Raw genomic sequence first — 23,560 nt, 5'->3', positions numbered from 1 at the left:
AGAATATTCTAGAAATAAGTTAGATGCAGTAAAAAGAATTGTCACACAGTGATTAATGATAGAAATCAAGGCCATTTAGTAAAAAATAAGAAAAAAAATCTTTACAGGGAAGCACATAGGGACCCAGAAAATGGATAAGGACACTTTGTGCTCCGAGATCTCTTTATTTAGCAAGCCTCCAAATGTAATATTTTTAAATTAATAGGATATGATAGAGAGAGGGGGGAAAAGAACAGAAACAGACAGTAGAATCGACAAGTAGAGAAGTAGTTGTGGCAGATGGGAAATAATGTCCTTCCTAAAAGGTGTTTTCGGTGGGTTGGTTTTAGGCAGCTCAATTTACATATTGCAAAAAGATTTTCCAATTTACACCATGGAGGCATGAACCACCAGTGAGGGGGACACAGAAAGTAGACACTGGAGCCATTAAGGATAATGGCATTTCTGAAACAGCCAAGTCGATACTGAGTTGGGTGGGGGTTGGGGGGCTGGCATTTACTTAAGTCCTTTATTTCATTAGAACATTCAAAGTCATGTTGAGAGACTCATGCTGAGGGATTGCCCTGGGGGATAGGACCACCAGTCCCTGCTCAGAGCCTTCATTCTGGAGGGGAAACCAGGAAACCACCCTGCAAACAGTTGTGAGACTGTTGTGAAGATGATCACTGCCTGGGTGGGACACAGAAGTTCAGCACCCAGAAGAGGTCAGCTAGTCTACTCATTCCTTTCATAGGTAAAGAGAAACAGAGGCAGCGAGAGATCAAGTGGCTTGGACAAAGCTATCAGGCAGTGTGAGAGCTAGGCCTAGAACAAGGGCCTTCTGGAAGTTCTTCTAAAGGCTTGCTCAATATGCTGCCATAAAAATCAGTTATGTTTCCGTAAACAGTTTGGTAGCCTCCACAACAGTGTCCAACTACATCAGTAGAGTGTCCTATTTCAAGGTAATATTTCTGATATTTTTAGCAAATAGATTCCACAGGTTTCATTATCAAGCATCCGCTTGCCTTCCCTCTGCCCCCATTCCCGACCGTCATTGATGAGGCAAAATCATCCCCAAAAATAAATGGGGGAAGAAAGCAGGAGAGGAGGCTAAGGAAGCCAAAGCAAGCACGCACACTTGGCAACTGGGCATAGAGAATGCACTCATGAGAGACAGAGAGAGAGACAGAAAGAGAGAGAGAAGCAGGCTCCCTGCAAGGAGCCTGATGTGGGACCTGATCCCAGATCCCAGGATCACGCCCTGGGCTAAAGGCAGCCACTCAGCCACTGAGCCACTCAGGCGTCCCAAGAATGCACTCTAATAGGCTCTCAGCCTTCCTCTCCTGGAGTTGGTGTTTCTCACTCTCGTGTATGGCAATGTCTGACCCCTAGGCAATGCCGAGCATCTCTGCACGTTTCAACTTTATATAAATGCTACAGTCCTGTCTCTAGAATCTTTCTGAATGCCCTTCCCTTATCAATGCTGCTGACTGTCCAAATCCACCAACGCTGCTCATTAGACTAACAGTTGCTTCTGCTTTGAAGCTTCTATCACTAAGTGCAGAAATCTGAGTGAAAATTTTGCCCGAGAAGGATGCTACCACCATATTTCTGTTGCTCAAGAGTAAAGCCTGAACTCACAGGGACTAAGATCCACCTAGTGATCTTTTCCCCCGGGCTAAAGAGTGGTGCTTTGTTGCCACTGGTTTCCGAAGGAGCAACAGCAGATGGGCGTCTGAAGGCAGAATTAACTCAAGAGTCATTACATGAGGGTGTTCTCAGTTGAGTGCCCTAGAGTAAATAGTAATTACATGTTCCTTCAAGATTACTCTCAGCCTGAGGTGGGGGAAAGAAGAGAGTCATGGATGGCTGACCACGGTCCCCTTAACGTGCACACGTGTGCATAGAAACACAGGCCAGTCACAAGCCTGGATTCGGAATTTGCCCCTAAGAGTGTGATATCAGTTCTACAAGTCCCCTGAAGTATACAAATTGGACTGCCTCGGAGACATCAGAAATTGTCCTTACCTACTCGCATTCTTCTTTCCTCGAGGAGTATCCCCTAGAGATGCACCCCTGAATATGTGGAAGACAAGCCATCCATGCTTGGTCACACTGTACGAAGAGGAGGAATTCACCCTGTGCAGAAACTACACTCCAGTGACGGACTCCACAACACTTAGAGATGCACAAGACCATCTAAACCATTTCCAACTTTCACTCCTGGACTCTGCGAGGGAATGGAGAGCAGGTCTCCACGAAGGCTGGAAAGCTTGGCCACATCTCTCCAGACCCAGGCAGGCACTGGGAGGATGCTCACTTGGTTCCGGGATATGGAAGCAGGGAATTGTGGAGGGCTGGGGTGGGTCTCTAAACCACCTTGCGAGGAGCACTTTCTGCTGTGTCTGTAAGCCGTCATCAGCACCAACATCAACAACAATGGTTCTGAGAGCTTATCACCTAGGAGCCACCGCTCTGAAGGCCTCTGTGTAGGTCTTTAATCCTCACAATGACCCCATGGGGAAGATGCTCTCATCATGCCCATTATACAGATGATGAAGTTGGGTGTGGGGTAGAGAGGCTGGGGAAATTGCTCAGGGTCACAACTAGTACAGGGGGACGGGAGTCCAGCGTGGCTCTAAAGCCTTATGTAGTCACCACCCAGACTACTTCATGGAGTTCATCTTAGGGGACCAAGTTAGTCTAAGACTGGTAAGCACTTTCTATTTCAATGTTGTTTTGTTTTTTTCCTTTTTAGATTTTACTTATTTATTTGAGAGAGAGAGAGAGAGAGAGAAAAAAAAAACACAAGCAGAGAGTAGGGGCAGAGGGAGAGGGAGAAGCAGACCCCCCTCTGCCCCCTGCCAAGCAGGGAGCCCGACACGGGACTTAATCCCAGAACCCTGAGATCATGACCTGAGCCAAAGGGAGATGCTTAACCGACTGAGCCACCCAGGGGCTCCCATGTCCCATTTCAAAGGAATGTTTACACTCTGATTCTTTTTTTAGCTTCACACCAATGTCCCTGAGGCACTCAGAGCAGGTTTCTGCCCCCTTCTCCGTGGGTGAAGGCAGGGAGGGGTTAGGTACTTGGTGAGGTTGCCCTGACTAGGAAGCCTCTTCCAAATCCCAGCATGCTCCTCTCTTCTGAGGCTACAGAAGGACTTTGAGCAAACCCCAAGGAGCAGGTACCCAGAACTCCTGGGGTGGAGGATTGTGGGGAAGAATGTCAGGACCTCAGAGGTGTGAAACAATAATCTCTACAAATTAAAAACAAAATAAAAAATGCAGAGTTTATAAAGTGTTCTGGGGCAAGTGGGCCTGACCAGTTTTTCACTCACCGCCCAGATGTACTTCCATACAGGGGGAGCTGAGGAGAAAGAACAAACTGAGGAAAATGATAGATAATAGGAACTGTATGAGGTTGGTCAAGGCATGAAGCCAGAGAAAAGCCATGGGCCCGTGGCCTTGCATTAAAGGGACATAGGCTGGCAGACCTGTGGTTCAGTTAAGAGCACAATATGTTGGCTCCGTCATGAACCACAGTTTTAAGGGTCAACGTTTAGAGTGGGAGGGTCCAAGAGACCTCTTCCAGTCCATCATTTTATGATCAGGGAACTGAGGTCCTGAGAGCATGTGCATCTTAATTATCACTGGTCTGAGGTGGGACCTGGGCTGGGCCCACCTGGTCCCTGCCTCTGTCCACGGCACCTGTCTGCTCCTCTGCCCACCGAAGCTATAGATGCAAGCAGCCCTCAACATTTGACCTCCTTCCAACAGACTTTGTTTTTTAGCTTTTTTAAAAAAGATTTTATTTATTCATTTAAGAGAGAGAGAACGTGAGTAGGGGGGATGGGTAGAGGGAGAAGCAGACCTCCCATGGAGCAGGGAACCCAAAGCAGGACTTGATCCCAGGACCCCCCCTGAGCCAAAAGCAGATGTTTAATCAACGAGCCACTCAGGAGCCACCCCCTTCCCTTTTCAAACTTTTTTTTTTTTTTTTTTTTTTTTATGATAGTCACACAGAGAGAGAGAGAGAGAGGCAGAGACATAGGCAGAGGGAGAAGCAGGCTCCATGCACCGGGAGCCCGACGTGGGATTCGATCCCGGGTCTCCAGGATCGCGCCTTGGGCCAAAGGCAGGCGCCAAACCGCTGCGCCACCCAGGGATCCCCCTTTTCAAACTTTTTATTTCAAAATAATTCTAGATTTGCCAGAAGTTGTCTGTCCCCGGCTGACCTGTACACACACGAAGTCTCAATATAACTGTGGATGTATGTGGGGTGATGGGTCAGTTCTGGGACTGACTTAGGAACAAACAATTCTTCTTTCTCAGATCTTATCTTACCCCATCACTGCCTTGAACCCTAACACACACACACACACACACACACACACACACACACACACTCACACATGGCCTAATCAGCAATAGTTTCACTCCTGAATATTGCTGGAAGGATCACTAAGCCAAGCTAATCAATTGTCTCAGCCAGCTCCCAGCCCCCAGGAGTTGCCTAGACCTTTCATTGCTATCATTTAACTCTTAGCAGCCTGAGTTTTTATCTACTGTCTTCCAAAAGAGAGCAGAAATACTCTTTTGGGAAGAATCTGGTGCCTAAGATGATGTTCCTCTCTTGCCACCTTTCAAAAGCCTTGTCTATGCTAATGGAAGCAGACACTCTGGAACACTTCAGAAGGCAGGCCTCCCTCTTATGTATACCACCCGGGACCACCGTGGTTAAAGCGGGAAGAGAACGAGGGCCCCCCAGAGTGTGAGCAGCCAGAGGAGGCAGGTAAGTATAGCCCAGAAAGGGGAGAGGACAGGGCATGACAAACGAGGGGAACAGTCACAGGAGAGATACCAGTTTAGCAATTAAATCTGACATTGGCTTAGACAAAGCTTCTTTACAGAACAGAATAAAATTCCTAGGAAGGTTTGTGCACATCTAAATAAAAGACATCCCTCTTTTTTTATTTTTATTTTTTATCTGGCCAGAGGAACATGAAAGCAGGAGGGACAGAGGGGAGAGGTGCTGAGGCAAGAACCACAATCCATGGGTCACAGTTTAATGTAGTTAAGGCAGCTGGACATTTGCAACTTCCAATCACTCCTCCCACAATTAAGGGATCAGAGATGCCCCCTTGAGACAAGCAACTCCATGCAACTCACTTTGCATGTGTTGATGGAACACACACTATGTGCCAGGCACTGTCCTAGGCACCGAGGAATTTCAAAGATGCATAGTGAGGAGGCAAAGGGGAGGCAGTGATGATTCCAGGGTTTTAGTAGTGGTACCCCCAAATCTAGGAGGGAGACCAAAGAAGGGGGCAGTGAGAACAATGTGGGCACTTCGTCAGTTTGAGTGGCACCGGGATTCACAGTCTGGATCCCTGCTTCAATCAGGAAATACATGGTTTATCAGTGGGGAAAGAAAAGGAGTAGGGCTCATTGCCTCGCAGCATAGGAAGTCCCTACACAGAGAAACAGAAGGAGTGTTGAGGACTTTGGAACCGGGGGCATCCATGAGAGGACAACTCTTCAGGAACTGCGGTGGGGCCCACTCAGCAATTGGATTCACTTGTCAAGCAATCGTGTTGAGAGGAGGACAGAAAAGGCACCTGCTGCTCTCACAACACAGCCCTGTTGACTTCACAACCAGGACTGGCCTGGCCTTGCTTGGTGGATAAAGCCCAAACTGCCCTCTAAGAGTGGAGGGTAGAGAGGGGTGCAGGAGTGACCTGGGGACCTTAGAACAAAACTGCTTGTCTCAACGTGAGCAGGGCCAGGAGAGCTGACCAGACTCTGGTTCTATGGAGCAAAAAAGAGCCTGGCTTTCTTCCCCACACCTAGGACTGCTGTCCAAAGCCCAGTTTCCATCCTCTGTTCTCCCACAGTGGTTTTTTTTTTTTTATTTCATTTATTTATTTATGAGACACACACACACACACACACACACACACACAGAGGCAGAGACACAGGCAGAGCGGGAAGCAGGCTCCTCACAGGGAGCCCGACGTGGGACTCGATCCCTGGTCTCCAGGATCACACCCTGGGCTGAAGGCAGGCGCTAAACTGCTCAGCCACCTGGGGACCCCCTCCCACAGTGGTTTAAAGGCTCTTAGTTCTTTCCAGATTGGTGGTGGTGGTGGGTGTCCTGATAGGCCTTGATCTCTGGTTTACCTGTGGAATAGTTCATTGGCGGTTGAGACTGGAAGTCTTGCTGATCCAGGATTCCACCCACCAACATTCAGGAAAATAGCCTGTTACAAACTGAATGTTTGTATTCCCTCAAAGTTCATATGTTGAAGCTCTGATGTCTAATGCGATGGTCTTAGGAGGTGGGGCGTTGGGGAGGTGTTTAGGTTTAGATGAGGTCATGAGGGTGGGGGCTCCCATGATGGGATTAGTGTCTTTCTAAGAAGAGGAAGAGACCAGTGCTTTTGCTCTCTCCACCCTGTGAAGATGAATGAGAATGCCATTGGCTTATAAAGAGGGTCCTCACCCAACCTGATCACGCCACCACCCTCATCTTGGGCTTTCTGGCTCCAGAACTATGAGAACTACATTCCTGTCATCTAAGCCACCTGGCTATGGTACGTTGTCATTGCAGCCCAAGCTGATTAAGACGTAGCTCCTTAGTGGGAGGTGTGGGAGCCTGTCTTTAGTGGTATGACAACCCTGTGAGGTAGGCTCTATAATGATGCCCAGTTAGCAGATAGGAAAACTCAGGCCTTAAGTGATTAATTAGCTCAAGTCTGGGAGCTGAGAAGAGGTGTGGTGCCAGGGTTCAGACCCTGGCTGCCTGCTCAGAGTGTGTGCTCTCGACCACAGCTCTGTGCCATCCATGAGAGGTACCTGGTAGGGAAGGGGCGGGAATGATCAGTGATGAGCTGGACGTAATGACATTGTAGCTGCCCTTGGGGAGTGTCTGGTGCAATGAGGGAGACCCACAATCACACCCTAGAGATGAATGCAATACTGGAGGGAGATCTGTTGAGTGCTCCAGGAAGAGGGGGATGTCACCCATGTAAGGTAGTTTTCACAGCAAAGCTGATGTAGATGGGCTATAAATCACATTTTTTTAAAAAGAAGATTTAATTTATTTGACACAGAGAGAGAGACAGTGAGCAAGAGCACAAACAGGCGGGAGGGGCAGACAGAGGGAGAAAGAAAAGCAGACTCCCTGTTGAGCAGAGCCCGACTAGGGGCTTGATCCCGGGACCCTGGGATAATGATCTGAACTGAAGGCAGATGCTGAACTGACTGAGCCACCCAGGCGTCCTTATAAATGCCATCTTGACTCCAGCAAGGGCAAGTGCAAGAGGACTCACGGGCCACTGAGCATGAAGTACTAAGAGAAGGAGCAGTGCCCAGGGAAAAGGGGGAAACAGAAAGCCAGGGGCCTCCACTGATAGAAAGTCCGCTGTCTGGAGCCTCTGCTAATCTCATGAAGCGGGGAAAATAGGCCCAGGTGAAAGGACTAGAAAGTGCTCACTTGGTTGGTGGCAGAAAAGAAAGGCAGGTGTCCACAGAGCATTCAGAATCCTTCTGTATCAGGGGTTCCTGCTTTTCCTTCCCAAGCAGGAGACCACACACTCCAGGAGAGCCAGGGCACGTTTGGGCAGCCATATGGCTCTGACTTTCCCCTCTCCTCCGCTGTACCCCAGAGAACGAGGGGAGAGGGCAGCCAGAATGTGTGGAGAACTTAGACTCCTGACCTCAGCTTTGCCTTGACATTGCTCGACCTTGGCCAGGTTGCTCCTCGCCTTCTCTGGCTGAAGATCCCTGAGATCTCCACCTAGCTTTCTCCCGGGAACAGTGAACCAGACGGGCTTTGAGGTCCTGGTATACAGAGAGCAGGGCACGGGGACCAGGGACCCGGACCCAACCACAGAGCAAAAGGGAAAGGAGGGGCTGGTGGAGCTGTGAATTTGCTCCAGAAGGGGGGACAGCCCACAGAGGTTCAGCCTCAGGACCGAAGTGGGGGCGAATCCTCTCCACCTGCTCCACCAGGCAGCAGGGGAACTCTCCAGTTGCTGGAAAATTGAGCCGTACTCCTGTCTCCATGTTCTCACCTCTGGACTGGCGGAGGAGAATTGATTTGGGGAGTTGGAGGCGCACATCCCCTCCAGACCCTTGGTTAACGGAGGATCCGCATCTGCTGTGCTGCTGGGGACTTTTTCTGAGCACATCAGCTGACTCTGGCTTCAGAGCTCCTGCCATAGTTTCCATTCTTGCTTTGTAGAACGATTCCCCTCTCCCCATCTTCCACTTTGCTGAAGTTGTACAGCAGCCTGAAAATGCTGATGGCTTAACTGGTTTAATTTTTTTTTTTTCCCCAGCAGCCCTGAGGGGTTTTAACTCTTTCCTCCTGCAGAAACCCTGCTTTTGGAGTTGAATGTTTAAACTCTCACTGGGAGACTCATAAATATTCGGAGTCACTCTCTCCCTCTCTGTTTGATTAGGAAATGAGCCTTTAACTCAATGTAATCCCCAAGCCATTAACAAAAAAGCCCTCAACAGCTCCACTATTAGAATTTCACTCTTAACCCGCTGAGGATTGAATTAGATTAACATAACTACCCACAATCTGAGTTTATTTTCTGTGCCAGATAGAAATGTGTTTTTCAGGGAAGGCGAGAAGGGGGAGGGAAGGGAGGAGGGAGGGAGAGAGAGAGAGAGCAGGAGGGTAATGAAATGTAAAAATAGAGATAAGAAAAAGATGGACAGATACACTGTAGAAATGAAGGGATGGGGAGAAAGAGCGGTGCATGGTCTCTGGTTTAAAAATCCTGCCAGCTGCCGTCTTTTATTTACGGGGTATTTGGAGAGGCCTGAGCTATGTGAAATTGTTTGAATTAGGGGAGCGCTTTCCAGGTATTTGCAATTCCTTCTTCCTGGAGATTGATGGTCCTGCACCTGAGCCTGCTGTATTCCAAAGCACCTGCTCATTGGCCCCACTGTCCCCAATTTGGGAGGAGATCGGGCTGGGTTTCCATGCTCAAGGGAAAGGGGGGGGGGGACACATAAAACAACAGTGCAGGCACACAGGCGACTGCGCGTTTACAGTCAGAGAAATAAAACAACGACAAAGATGGAACGGGTTAGATTTTGCAGACATGAAGTCACAGACAGCCCCGTGACCAATTGCATTTAAGAAATCAGTGTGGAAAAAAAAAAATGAGTTTGACGGGAGCTGGGTCCACACAAAATTAATCGTTATTGAAGCAGAAACTAAGTAATCAGAGGCTGCCTTAGGCAAATGCATTGAAGTTTCCCCCAACTGCATCTCCAGAACTAAGCCCAAAGGGAAAAACCACCCTCACCCTCCTGAAGTTGGGGGTCAAAGTGAGGCCTTCTATCACACTGCCAAACAAAGCTTCCATCCCCCCCTAAAAGCATCCACAAGTAGCAAAAGGAAGGACTGGTTCTTGCCCAAATGTTCCAACAAACATTCTCAACCACTCCTGCTGATGAGAACACAGCACTTGTTCAGAAATGCCGGACTCTCTCCTACTGCCTGTAATCGTGGGCCAGCAGGCTTCGGTGTGCATGTTGGGGGTGTGGGGCACTGGGGGTGGTTTACTCTTGCATTAAAAGATTAAAAAATGTCACACTTTCTCTAAAAAGCCTTTGAGATCTGAGAGTCCTCGGCTAGAAGTTCAGTTGTGCAAACAGCTGACTGCTGCGATTTCTGAATGCTACGTCTCAATCGCTTGATTCGCTTGAGCCTTAATTAACAACAACCCACCAAATCTCACTTCGACATTATTGTGGGGAACCTTAGCAGGATATATTTATCAAAATGGAAGCCTGGAAATAGAAAAAAGCGATCATGCTACAGACAGAGGACATTCAACTTCTGTTTATTTTTTTCTTGATTCATGGGCTTTACCTTCCACACTAGGTTTTAAATAGTGACCAATTCTCCAACCCACTTGCCCTATTTTATACCAAACTCCTTATTCTGAATTTTCCCACCAGTACATGTGGTCTTACTAGCTGAACATGTGAGGCTGACCTTCTAATTTCTTATTCTTTCCTGATTCCCATGTTCCCCTCCAAAATAATAAATGAATGGATTAAAGACATCAGTAACCCTAAATAAAATGCGGCAGAGAGTAAAGAACCAAAAGTAGAAGTTTGAGAAAGTTCCGAAGTAAAAGGAGATCAAACTGGCTCTCTAAACATATGTGTGCTCATATTATTTAACTTTTGCCAAGTTAGATTTATTGTTAAAACTATTTCATTTTTAATCAAAAATAATGCAGGCCCATCTGTTTTGTTTAATGCTTTTAAATTGTTGGAAAGATTATTATTTTTTTTGTTAGGATATTGTTTTCCCGAACAAATCTAGGAGTAGTCCCTAGCAATAAACTATATGGTCACCATTGTATTAGTAAGTAGAAATCCAGGCGTTACTAGACTACTCATTCTAAAATTTGTATATGATATACATTAAACATCATCACATCCCCCCCCCAAAGTTAGGGCTACTATTCCTTTGTAAATAACATACAGCAAACCTCCCCAACTGCAGGATTCTTAGTTAATACTCTGCATTATCCAAAAACCAAAGTCCCAAATCTTCCACAGGAAGCTGGTGGCACGTGGGCCCTGTGGACACATGACAATGTCTGAGGACTGTCAGCCCTGGGAGCCACTGATGTGCTCACAGAGCTTACACCCCGACTGTCTGCAACTGCAACAAGCAGATTTTTGACAAGAATTGCGATATTAAGTTTCTCTCTTTGGGGGAAGGATGCAGACAGAGCACCAGGCATCAACAGCACCGCCACACCTGAGTCCGTCCTTTCGAGAGGCGCTTTCTCCCCCACCCCCACCCAGTTCCCCTTTCAGGATGAAGAAAATACACTAAACACCAAAGGTGTGAGCCAACAAAAGCCTGGAAGGCAAGACCAATCATGAGCTCTCATCTGGACTCCTCAAAGCAAACTCACTCCGTGGAGGAAAAAAAAAGAGAGAGAGAGAGAGAGAGAGGGAGAGAGGGAGAGAGAAAGCAAGAAAACAAGAATAAAGTCCTTTTTTTTTGAGGTGCTCTAGCAAAACTGGTCACCGGTACTGCTCTGAGTGCCCCTGAACCTGCCGGGAGCCCTCCATCATCACCTGTCCTGGGTGAACTGGGTCCTGCTTCTGTAACCTTCTCAGCTCACCCAACGCTGGAGCTGCCAGCAAATAAAAGTTTTCACGCTGGGAGACATAACCACCCCCGCGGAGCCGCATGTAAACTTTCCCTTGCCCTTTTGATTTACTTACTTTTTCTCAGCGAAAACAAATAAAAATAACCGGGAACCTACGGGATTGCGAATGAGTTTGGGTAGCAGTCCCACCCAGCCGCCCGGTCCCTCTGACCTTCCCGGGACAGCCTGCCCAGGGCAACCCTTGCCCCCGCCAGCCCCGCAGGGATGCTTTCCTGTGCCCAAAACCAGAATGAAAGAGCAGGCGCGGGGAGATATTTTTATCCATAAAAAGAGAGAGAGAGAGAGAGAGAGAGAGAAGGAGGGAAAGGAGGGGGGTGTGGAGGGCAAAGGACAGGCCGGTGCAGGGCAGCGCTGGGGCAGAGACAAGGGAGCAGTGGCGGTACTTACATGCTCGGGGCGCGCAGAGGACCGTCTACACTCAGGTGTTTCCACGGGCTGATGACTCGGTGCTCAGCGACTCCGGCACCAGCTGACAGTCCCCTGTCTGTGTCTCTTTGTGACTAAGGACACAGTACTCCCAACCTATAAATAGATCCCGACTCCGTGATTGATATAACAGGCAGCTGACAAAAAAAAAAAAAAAAAAAAAATCCCACAACCATAACCAGGTCTTAAACAAAACAGCCAAGAGCCCTGGGCTTCCAGCTCCACCGAGCCCCAGGCAGGCGGCACAGCCACCGATGAGCGCTGCAAAGCGGGGAAGAGAAATGTACAGTAAAAGGGAGGCGGAAACGGGGGAGGACACACAAAGGGGGAAAGTGTAAAAGTTATTCCTCTAGGGGTGGAGCAGTCCCTTGGGGTCACAGTGAGCTGAGGAATGAGGGTCGGCTGGGAGAGCCAGGGGAGGAGCCCGGCTGGAGGTCCTGACCCTGGGAAGTAGGAAGGAGAGGCCCCATCCTGTCCTGAGCCCAAGGCCCTGTCAGGGCCCAAGTCAAAGTCCCAACTGGGGAGCTTTGGTCAGTGCAAGTGCTTTCCACGAAAGTTTCCATTCCTGCCGCCAGATGAGAGGGAAGGGAGGGAACAGAGTTTTCCTAGCTCAGGGGCCAGACTGGCTTCTTGGGGGACCTGCAGAAGGCGCCTGGAGGGTGAGGGACAATGTCCAGATGAAGGGTTGGGACAGAGCATGGAGTCACCTGTGCCTGGTGGGCCATGTCCAGCAGGCCCAGCTGCAGCACATAATGGGTTTTTAAAAGGCCAAGGAACGACATTCCTGACGTGAGAATTGCCCAAGGTTGAAAGGCCTTGGGGGTGTTGGTGTCTTTTTCCAGAAAGATTTCCTAGGAGAACACGTCGAAAAAATTTCTCCTTGGGGGAAATGAATCCCACTCTTTGAGATGCGGAAGGGTCTCTTAAGAAACAAGGTTCTGCCAAAGTCCTGCAAAGGTGGATGGCCTCTCCAGGGCAGGCCGGCTCAACTCTGAGAGGGGCCACGGGGCAAAGTTTCCAGAAGACGAAGAGTCATGGTGACAGAAATGTGGGCTGTCCAACAGTTAACCGGGTGAGTTCCTGGTCACCCGATGGACTTCCATCCTGCCACGTGCAGACCCACTTGCTTTGGTCACATCTGCCTGGATGATCTGCTTAGGTGAGGTTGCCGCTTCCAGAAGGAATCGGTGCTTTATAATCCTTGAAACTTCCTGATCCCTATTTTTTTTTTAAATAAAGTTGAATTTCTTCTTAATGTCAGATCTGATCCCTTACTCTCCAAGATAACAGAAACTGAGGATGGTTAAAGTCAAAGCCCATTTAATATGTAGGACCTCAAACATGCCCACGAGTAGCCTGCCACTGGAAGGTAAGCTCCAAGAGGGGAAAGACCCTGTGTTTGTCGTATTCACCATTATTCTCCAAGTGCTGCCATGGAACCTGACACATAGTAAGACCTTCCTGAGTAGGGACTGACTGACTTATTGAATGAATGAATGAATGAATGCACGAATGTGTGATGTCTAAGACACCCACCTCAGTCCTTTGGACTAAGACACCCACTGTAGAATGTCTGTCCTTATAGAAGTGTCCCTAGGAAGGTAGAGAATTGGGGATGGGCCTTCAGGGTTCCAGAAAAGTCCTGTGCCACCGTTGAGGTGATAGCCCCTTCAGCACACATTCACCACTAGGCTCCTTGTTAGGGAAAAACCTTTCACTTCTGAGGCAAACTGGGGACTTCCCTTCATTATTTGCTTTCTCCTCAAATTCTCCAGCCTATCCTCCCTGATTTCCGGCAAGGTCTTCTCCATGGCTGTGGCCTCTCCTAGAGGCACGCGTCTAGTCTGCAGTGAGTGCTCATTGAATGGGATGAACCAAGCCACTTCTCCTGGAAGGTACCCTTCCCTAGAAAGCATGGTGGGAGCTTGGTGTTGGCTTTTTACCTCCAGGCCAATCTCTGAGTCACTTCAAAGCTTCAGTCACAATTCTTTCAACTGAACTAAGCCTTGGTGTTTGCTCCCTGTAAGTGGCCCTGGGAGCCTGTGGTGGGGACCAGCCAATCACCAGTGGACATCCCTCTGCTCATACAGGCCTCCCTTGGAATGCTGGTCATCATCTTGGGAGAACAGACGCCTTTGTTTTCAGGAGCCTTCAAGGGCCCCTGGAAACACAGAGACGTGCCCACACACATCCCTAGCGGTTCAAGCACAGACTCTGGACCGGGTCTCCCTGGGTTGGAATCTTGCCCCTTCCATGGACCATTGGGAAACTAGCAAAACCCCCTAACTTCTCTGTGTGGCAGATTGCCCATCTACAATGTGGAAATTCCCAGGGTCTACCTCCTAAGACTGGCAGGAGGATAAAATGGCCCAATGTAAAAAGCCATGCTCAGGGCAGCCCAGGTGGCTCAGCGGTTTAGCACCACCTTTGGCCCAGGACCTGATCCTGGAGACCTGGGATCGAGTCCCACGTCAGGCTCCCTGCATGGAGCCTGCTTCTCCTTCTGCCTGTGTCTTTGCCTCTTTCTCTCTGTGCCTCTCATGAATAAATAAATAAAATCTTAAAGAAAAAAAAAAAAGAAAAAGCCACACTCGGAACAGTGCCTAGCACATGGAGAGTCCTCCAGCATGTGGCTGGAGATGCCACATGCTGCAGGTGGCATCTCCAGCCCCCATGCATGCCCCCACACTCATCCTCAGGTACCCCCTACTCTCACCCCTCACTGCCCACCTTAGTTAGCCACACTACTGGAGCTTGCTTTGGTTCTTCCCCCAAAGCTAGAGCTTCGTGACCTCAAGATTTGATGACTCTTTGTGAGCACACACCCATTTGTGTGCCAGCTGCTTCCATAAACCCATGGGAGGACTATCATTGCCCTGTACTCGTTGGCTGGGACTGCCACAACAAAGTACCAAGAAATGGGTGGCTTAGAACAACACAAGTTTATTTTCTCACAGTGCGAGAAGCTGGAAGCCCAAGATGTTGGAAGAGTTGGTTCCTTCTAAGGCAATGAGGGAGAATCTGTTCCAGGCCTCTCTCCTGGGTTTTGGTGGTTTTCTGGGAAACTGGTATCCCTTGGCTTATAGAAGCATCACCCCAATCTCTGCCCTTCAACTTTGCATGGTGTTCTCGTGTGTGTGTGTGTGTGTGTGTGTGTGTGTGTGTGTCTAAATTTCTCTCTTTATAAGAACACAGTCATATTGGATTAGGGCCTACCCTAATGACCTCTTTTTAAGTTGACCACTGGCAAAGACCCTATTTCCTTTTTTTTTTTTTTTTTTTCAAAGACCCTATTTCCAAATAAATTCACATCCATAGGTACTGGGGGCTAGGATTTCAATATCCTTTGGTAAGGGGGAGGCAATTTACCCATAACATCCCCTTTTACAGGGGAGGCAACTGAATGTTCGGGAGGTCTTGCACTCAGTACGAACCACAGCTGAGTGAGTGTCACCGTGGAAAAGACAGCCCTAGGTAGGTGAAGTGCTGACAGCCCCTCTCCCTGCCGTAGGGACACCGGCTCCTGCACTGGCTGGGTGCCACCAGACTCCACTCGGCTTGCTCCGGCGTCATTAGTGCCGCACATCAAGGTGACTTTACAATGTTTACAAGGGCCACCGAAGGTACAGCCATCCCCGCCCCCACTAGCTTATCAACTCACTTACCTTTCAGAGTTCCGTAACAGACTGCAACCGAGAGGGGTGGGCAGGGACCCGCACACAGCCCAGGAAGGGCTTGCGTTCGTTTTATCTGGAAAGAAAAATCTATCTGCTTGGGAATAGAACTAAATACAACACATCGGTGCAGCTAGGCCATTAATCATCTCCTGCCAGGATGCAGGAGACCTGAGAGTGGCCATCGTGGGCACTGGCTTTACACAGGAGGGTCAGCTGGAGTCAGGGACACTGCCGGCTCTTCCCTCGGGAGGGCACCCAATAGGGATTGGGGAGGGGTGGTGTAATACTGCTCAAAAGGTGGTGACATCTTGCTTGGGTAGAGGAGGTGGGAGGGGCCGTCCAACTCCATCCTATATGGTTGGGCCTGAAAGTAGGTTCCTACCAAAGCAAATACCACCCTCCCACTCAACCAGGAACTCAGTCTACCGGGAACTGCCATGTCCGGTAGTGTGACACCTGTTGCAACTCCCCCCTCCCACCAGGGGAGGAGCCTATACTGTTCTTAGGGGAAGGAGAAGTGCCAGAAAATGGGAATTATAGGAGACCTATGGTGGGGCCAAGCCAACAAATCAAAGGCCCCAGACTCCCAAGCCTGATTTCTTCCATCCTTTTACTCCCAAGAGACCTCACCTACAGGTCTCTGCCCAACCAGCCTACACAGAGCCCCATAAACCTGCTGCCCTGCTGGGTGCATTCCTGGCTCTACTGCCTGTCCTCTGTCTCCTCTACTTTCTACTCATTCTTCATGGGGCACCTCGAGCATGGTCCCTTCCCGGGTGCTCCCTGCCCACAGAGGCCCTGACTGTAGGGCTCCTCCGCTGTCTATAGAACAGCTCACCTGAGCCATCAACACACACCCCATTTTGCCCCCAGTCACGTGCTGACTTCTCTTGCGTGTTTGCCTCATGCTACAACGAGGCAGTCAGAAGGGAAATAAGTGACATTGTACTGAGCGCCCACCTTGTGTCAGAGTCTGGGTAAGGCCCATGATCTACATTGCCTTATTTAATCCTTACAAATACCCTAATGGGCAAGGATTATTCTTCCCCATTCATCCTCTGGGAAGCTGGCAGTCAGAGGGGTGAAGTGACTTGCCCAAGACCGGGCAGCGGGTTAGTGGGGCGGGGGGTGGTGGGGCGGCGGTCAAGATTTGGGCTCACATCTGCCTGAGTCGAGAGCCTATGCTCCTATTCACGGTTTAACCAGCTCTGCTATGACATGCCCCTCCCCCAACCCTCATGGCTCTCTATGTTCCATGGCATAAAACCCAATGCCTCACTCTAGCTTATATTTAAGAAATCTGTTCGCGACTATATTCCTGGCCACACCTCTCATCATGGCCTGCCATTGGAGCCTTTCCTTGGCAACGCTGCAGTCTCTTCCATACTTTGGCCTGGAATGTACCATTTGGACATCGTGACCCAATTCCACTGTCCCCTCCTCTGAGAGCCTTTCCCTACTTCAGTCACAACTTCCCCTGAACCCTTACAGGATTGCGTGACACACTCTGCTATGGCACTTGTCACACAGTGCTATAAATATTGGCTCACGTATCTGTCTCTATCCTTGGGATGTCGCTCCTGGAGGATGAGGACTTACTTTTTTTTTTTTTTTTTAATTTTTATTTATTTATGATAGTCACAGAGAGAGAGAGAGAGAGAGAGAGAGAGAGAGAGAGACGCAGAGGGAGAAGCAGGCTCCATGCACCGGGAGCCCGATGTGGGATTCGATCCCGGATCTCCAGGATTGCGCCCTGGGCCAAAGGCAGGCGCCAAACTGCTGCGCCACCCAGGGATCCCGAGGACTTACTTTTTTCATGTTTTGGTCACCCTCCATCCCACTGCCAACCAATGCCTATCCTGGCAGGTATTGGTGACCAATAAACTATTTGTTACTAATGAATGAAAGCTAACAAATTAGGAGATAGAAAGTAAGAGGGTAAAGAGTGAGGTAAGAGATGAGTATAAGGTGAGTGGGAAATGGTTTAGAGAGTTGCTGGTTATGAAGGTTGTGCACTATACAACTCCAGGAGTGGTTCCTGTGACAGCCCCCAGGAACTCCCCAGAAACCACACCAATGACAACCTGCATGGGGGTGTGAAGGCACAGGCCCTCTTCTGGCCAGTTACTCTGACCTGGAGGGGACTTGGGAGAAGGGAACGTAGATGAGAAGTATAGAAGAGGTGCCTGAGCAAGTGTGGCACATATTACAGGTTGTCTACCCTACAGTCTTTCTGTACCACATTTTCTGGGCCTGTCACAAGCTGTAGAGGCTGAAAACACTCACTTGTTTCCCAGCCTTCTTTGCAATTAGAGGCTGCCATGCATCCCGGTCAGACAGAGACTTAAGGGGCAGTCTGCCAGAAGAGAAGGGCATTTGGGCAATGTTGTCCTCCATGACAGAGAGATAGACTTGAGGAAAGAGCTGCAGAAACCACCTGGTAACTATGACACAAGAAGCTTGGAGGAGAAAAGCCAATATGCAGAGGATGGCGGAGCACAAGAAGGGAACAGGCATGGGTCCTCGATGGCATTGGTGAGCTGCTGAACTAAAACCAGCCCTGCACCCATATACTTCTTGTTGTAGGAGATGATGTGTGTGCTCATTGCTTACCTCACTATTAGTTATGTTTTCATTAATTACATTCCAAAGCATCCTAACCGATGTATTAGAGAGTAGGGATCATGCCAAATATGACAATGCAAGCTGGGAGCCAGCCAACTAATGTAAATCAGTAGGAAATCAGACCTCCTGGATTAAGAGAGTCTAAATGCAAACGTTGGTAGACTAATGCCAATGGTGTGAACTCTTTTTCATATTTTTGGTTATTCCATTTCTCCAACTTATATGTGATACATTGGCACTATCTCCCCTTAGCTGTAATCCAAGCCTTGCCCTTAAAAAATGTTTAGTCTTTGGGACAGAAAAAATAAAAAATAAAGCAAAACTCCCCTGCATATTTTTTGGAGCACTTTACAAAATGATTTTCCATTGGTTAAGTCACAATAGCCCCCAGACAGATGGGACAGGGGTGAGGAAACCAGCCAAGGGATAGGGGACAACAACAAAGATCACCCTTCTTTCTCTAAATTGACTAAACCTCGTGAGCTTCTTGAGAGCTCCTCGTGCACCTGAGCACTTCCTTTGTGTCCTGTTCTAAATATTTTGTATGTGTTAAGTCATCTAATTCTCAAAGCAAGCCTATGAAGTGGAGATACCTTCCTCATCCCTATTCTAGATACAGAAACTGAGGCAGAGAGAGACCCTGTAATAGTCCCACCCTGAAAGAGGCAGAGCTGGGATATGAACCAAGTCAGTCCCACTCTATACCTACACTTGCCCCCAACAACGATGCCACAATGATGGTGGCAACTCCCTCCTGAAAAAAAAAGAAAGTGGTTCTATGTTTATTAATCCGTGTCCTTCCAGGAAGAACCTAAAGCGTTGGGAGGAGCTGAGCAGCCCTGTGTCTTGGCTGGCCTTTATTTAAGGGTTCTGCAGTTCTTCGGCTGGATACCTCCAAGATCGAAACTTTTCTAATTGGGCTTCCCTCCCAGGGCTAACACCCACAGGGTGGGGGTGAGGGGTTGGGTCACCATCAACGCCGTGAGGGCTACATAAGCCTTACTTAATAAATAATCTGGAACTCCATAATCTTTCCCCATAGATTGCTTGGTATTTGCCTTCAGTAGATTTAGAAGTAATTAAATTACTGCACAACCAGCCTCCAAGTCTTAGGAAAAGACCTGAAGTAAAGCCTTACTAATTCAGACAGACAGGGGGAGTGGTGGGGGAAAACCAGAGGGAACTGTGGCTTTCCTTTTAGAAGAACCACATTTTTTACATTTCTGGTACTTACAGTAAATCACACTAAACATTAATAGCAGCCAAATGGAGTTCTTGCTGAGTTTGTGTGAATGAATAAATAAAACTAATTTTAATTAGCACATTCCTTGTATACAAATATCTTCTATTAAAACTCTTTTGAGAGCTTGTTGTTTGAAGGTTAAACATTCATTCATTCGTCCAAGAAGCATCATGGAGAATCATTATTGAGAATCTACAACGTGCTGCTATGTGCTCTGTGCTAGAAGCGAAGGATAAAGAGATAAACAAGATTCAGAGGATGCCTTGGAAGAATCTATATATGCAAACAAATAAACTATGAATATGAGAAGACTTACTAGAAATATATAAGCAAGGTGTTGAGCCACCACAATCGGGAGCAACTGACTCTCCCTAGGAGGAAGTAAAGGAAAGCTTCACGGGGAAGGTGGTATTTGAGCTGGGTTTTGAGGGATGAATAAGAGTCTGACAGTAAGAGAAAAGGTTAAAGGCAAGGATGGCCACAAGACAAGGGCCACAGAGTCCCTTGATGATGCTCCAAAGTGGCTATTCATCATTCATATGTGCTCTGGCTCATGTTACAAATTATGAATTGTTGGAGTAGAAGTTTCCAATTAGATGACTTAATGCAGAAAACATTTTTAATACAGAAAAGTGCAAAAGGTAATAAATACCCATGTACTTGCCAAAACGAATCAATGGTAACCTTGTGTCATTAGCTATTTATTTATTTGAGAGAGAGCATGTACAAGTGGAGGTAGGGGCAGAGGGAGAGAGAGAGAAGCAGACGCCCCACTGAGCATGGAGCCCAATGAAGGGCTCCATCCTAGGACCCTGAGATCATAACCTGAGCCAAGGGCAGATGCCTAATCGACGGAGCCACCCACGTACCCCCTAGATTTTTTTTTTTTTTAAGAAACAAAAGTTTACATCAAGACATTGACCCTGTTCATTACGTGATCTGTCACCTCCTCTGATGGTGCTTTCCCTGGCTGCCCTTTCCAGAGCAGATCCCTCTCCTTTCCTTTCTGTCAGGGGTCTCTGCTTATTTCCCTTAAAGAATTTCTTTTTTTTTTTTTTTTTTCCCTTAAAGAATTTCCCACAATTTTTGGTCACCCTGTTGATTTGTTGATTCGCACCCCACTGTAATGTCATCTCCATAAAAGAGATACCGGATGTCTTGTTTATCATGGGCCCCTCCGTCACTGACATACATTAGGTGCCCAATACATATTTGTAGAAGAAATGGGGGAAGGGAAGGAGGGAAAGCAGATAGGTTAGCATGGACTTTTCTAAGGAAACGAAAACAGTCTTCAGAGGAAGGAATCTCAGCAGAGGGAGGGACAGTGATTTGATTTAACTCTGCAAATACTCTCTGAGCATCTCCAAAGTACAAGACTCTGCAAGAGCACAGGACAAGTCCTGCCCCCAAGGATCTTACTCTCAAGGGACACCCAGTGCTACTAAATGCTGCCCCTGTGGTGAGGGTGGGTTGAGGGGGGTGTCTGGTGGATTTAGGAGGCCTAGCCCTGGTCAGGCACCTGGGGCTAGAGACGAGGGTGTCAAAGCCCCTGTCAGTCAAAGTGGAGCGGAGGTGGCTAAGCCAGTGACAGGTCTGCAGTGGGACTGGAACTGTAACCAAGGAGATCAAGCAAGGTGAAAGTGTTATGGACAAATAAAAGAAATTGACATTCAGGAAAGGTGACAAGTTACACATTAAACCATGGAATGGGAGAGGGCCAAACCTCCCCCACGGCGTAGCCCCAAAGACCTGCCTTTGTGCTCAACATGTAGAAGAAAGTCTCTCCCTTTCAGACATTACTAACATATCCCTTCCTGGTATTATAGGGGATGAGCCTTTGGGCGGGATGTGAGGACTTGGTAGCAAGTGATTTGGAAAGAGGAGCCAACCCTGGCTCACATTCTGACTAACTGCCCTTCCCTGACAAGCCCCCCTGATATCATTCACTGAGCAAATGTTTACTGAGCCGCTACTATAAGCCAGGCATTGGACTAAGGACCAGGGATGCAGAGATGAACAAGCCCTCCTAAGAAGGCAAAGATAGAAAGACAAGATCTAATACAACATAGCAGAGGTTGGACCAAGTGCCTTGAATGCTCAGAGGACTCCAGTAAAATTGTGGAAAGAGAGTTTATGAGATGGGATATTTGAGCGAGGCTTTGAAGCCTGAAGAGGAGGTTGTGGGCAAGAGCTGTTTTCCATGTAGACAAACAAGAAGCATACAAGGTCCTGGCAAGCCTGGAGAAGGAGGGGGGGAGAGGAAAGAGTGGCAGGAGGTAGTCCCTGTGCCTATAATGTTCAACCCTGCCTGGCAGGCTCCTTCTTGTCACTCAGATCTTAGCTTCATGGTCACCTCTGAGGGGCCTTCCCTGGCCACCCAATCGGTCAGAGTGTCTGTAATTTACCTTAAAAGACACCAGCATGTAAGTGTGAGATTATGTATGTGTGGCTTAGGTTAAGCTATAACGCAGGGGCTGCTAGCATTTCAATCAAGAATGCACAGCACAGGGTGAGGCTTGGTAATTAGCCAGGAGGCCCCTGTCTGGAGCGTCTGGTATTTGTGTCTAGATCAGTGAGCAACACTTGGCTAAGTAGCCTAGTGAATGCCAGAAATGAATTATTACTGGTAAATTAGAGGTAAGTTCTGTGAAATTTTCAAGATCTATGTGAAATGGTGCTATGTGGGTGCCCCACCCCAAGATCCCTCACCATCTAGGTTCAACTGCTTCTGAGATGGTCAGTATTCAACAGCTTGGCCACCTCCCACCTCAAGCATCCATCTTTTCTTTCTTTCTGCCTGACTTTACTCAGCCACTACTGGAGCTTGCTCTGCTAAAAAACAGGTCTAACCGGGAGAGCTAATACCCCCGGGAGCAATCTTCAACTGATAGGAGATAGGAGTCATTGGACAAATACCCCCAGTCTCCCAGTCTGTTGGTGGAAAGATTCCACAGTTTGCTTCACATGGTGTCTGAGAGGGTTCCCAGATGCATTAAGGCACAGTCACTCTCCTTAGCAAACCTTCTGATTTCTCCCTTTGCTGTCTTCTTTCTTTCCTGTTTCATTTTCTCTACTCCTTCATTTGTACTTCCTGAAATCATCCCTGAAATAACATAGTTATACCCATGATCTTGTCTCAGGGTCTGCCTGTGTGAGATCCCAAGGTGAGACATTAGATGGGCCAGCTGAAATGTGTTGGAAACATTCTCCTGCCCTTTGTATGCACAGAGTATGAGAAACCAATGGATTCCATAGGCTTTACCCACTGGGGTGATGCTCTAAGCCAATTCCCAAGAATTGGCTATCATCAGCCAGCTATAAACTCTGGAAGATTCTGGTTGCTGGTGGGTTATCAAGGTAGTAAGAATCCTGCCTCTGGAATCTTGGTGTTTGTTGGAGTACTTAAAAGGACAGAGAGAGCTGGGATTTCCTTGAGCCTACTGAACAGGTGTATGAACTGGTTTTGTGTTTGCTTCTTGGAAAAGTTTAGTTGATGAATTTCTCTTTTGGTCTGCCATTGAATTTCTTATAATAACATTGTAAAATCGCAGTGGGTAGCTAACACTCATCCTCGTCAAACTTCTTTAGCCACTCCCATGGTCAACCAGAAAGAACCTTGGAGTTAACATTGACCAAATTGGCTAATCCAGTTTACAACACTACCTAAAGTAGCTTCCACTAGCATTCATATAATCTCACTTTAATTCCCCCAAATGGTACTTACTGTTTTTATTTAAATATTCTTTTGATTTATTTATGTCCAGATCCTCTCCAACCCCATCCCTTAATGAAAGATAAGCTCCATATCTTATTTATCTCTGTCTCCCCCAGCACAATACCTAGCACTTAGTAGTACAATAATGCCAAATGTTGTGTTAAATGTTGAAGAGTGACAGCAGGTCAACTGAGGAAAAATAATGGGGAACCTTATAGTCTCAGGCAGGGAGTTCAAGCATTACCCTTTGGGCCTGTGATTCCTAGGCGATCGAGGTCATGGACATATCTGAGAATCTGAACAAAGTTATGAGCCACTGCCTTCTCCAGAAAAAAATGCACATTTAATGATACACATAAAATTATACCTGTGATTTCAGGGAATGTAGAGACCCCAGGTTCAAAATTCCTGCTTCTAAACATGTGCAAGCCAGAAAAAACTTTCAAATAGATGCATGAAAAATCCAGCTTTGCATTTTAAGATAATAACTCTCATGGTCATACAATGATGGAGGAGGAGGGAGCAAGAGGCTAGGAGACCAGTAGAAGGCCTTGAGGTAGGCTAAGAGGAAGAGGATGTGGGTGTCAATTTAGGTAATTCTAAGCAAATGGAGAGAAATGGGGATTTGGGGGAAACATTTCTAAAATAGCAACTATAAGATTTGATCATT

General features: G+C 47.8%; 1 long non-coding RNA gene across 1 annotated transcript; it reads left to right on the top strand.

Annotated features, from left to right (window-relative positions):
* The first annotated feature begins 2,562 nt into the window (after positions 1–2,562).
* LOC111097114 lies at positions 2,563–6,566 on the top strand. Its single transcript, XR_005362900.1, has 3 exons — positions 2,563–2,691; positions 4,633–4,774; positions 6,445–6,566. It is a non-coding gene; the product is annotated as an uncharacterized LOC111097114 (long non-coding RNA).
* The last annotated feature ends 16,994 nt before the right edge of the window (positions 6,567–23,560 follow it).

This window comes from Canis lupus, chromosome 8, assembly GCF_011100685.1.
Source record: "Canis lupus familiaris isolate Mischka breed German Shepherd chromosome 8, alternate assembly UU_Cfam_GSD_1.0, whole genome shotgun sequence".
Classification (NCBI taxonomy): domain Eukaryota; kingdom Metazoa; phylum Chordata; class Mammalia; order Carnivora; family Canidae; genus Canis; species Canis lupus.
The sequence above is the reverse complement of the archived record's forward strand: the minus strand, read 5'-3'. Positions and strand labels throughout refer to the sequence as shown.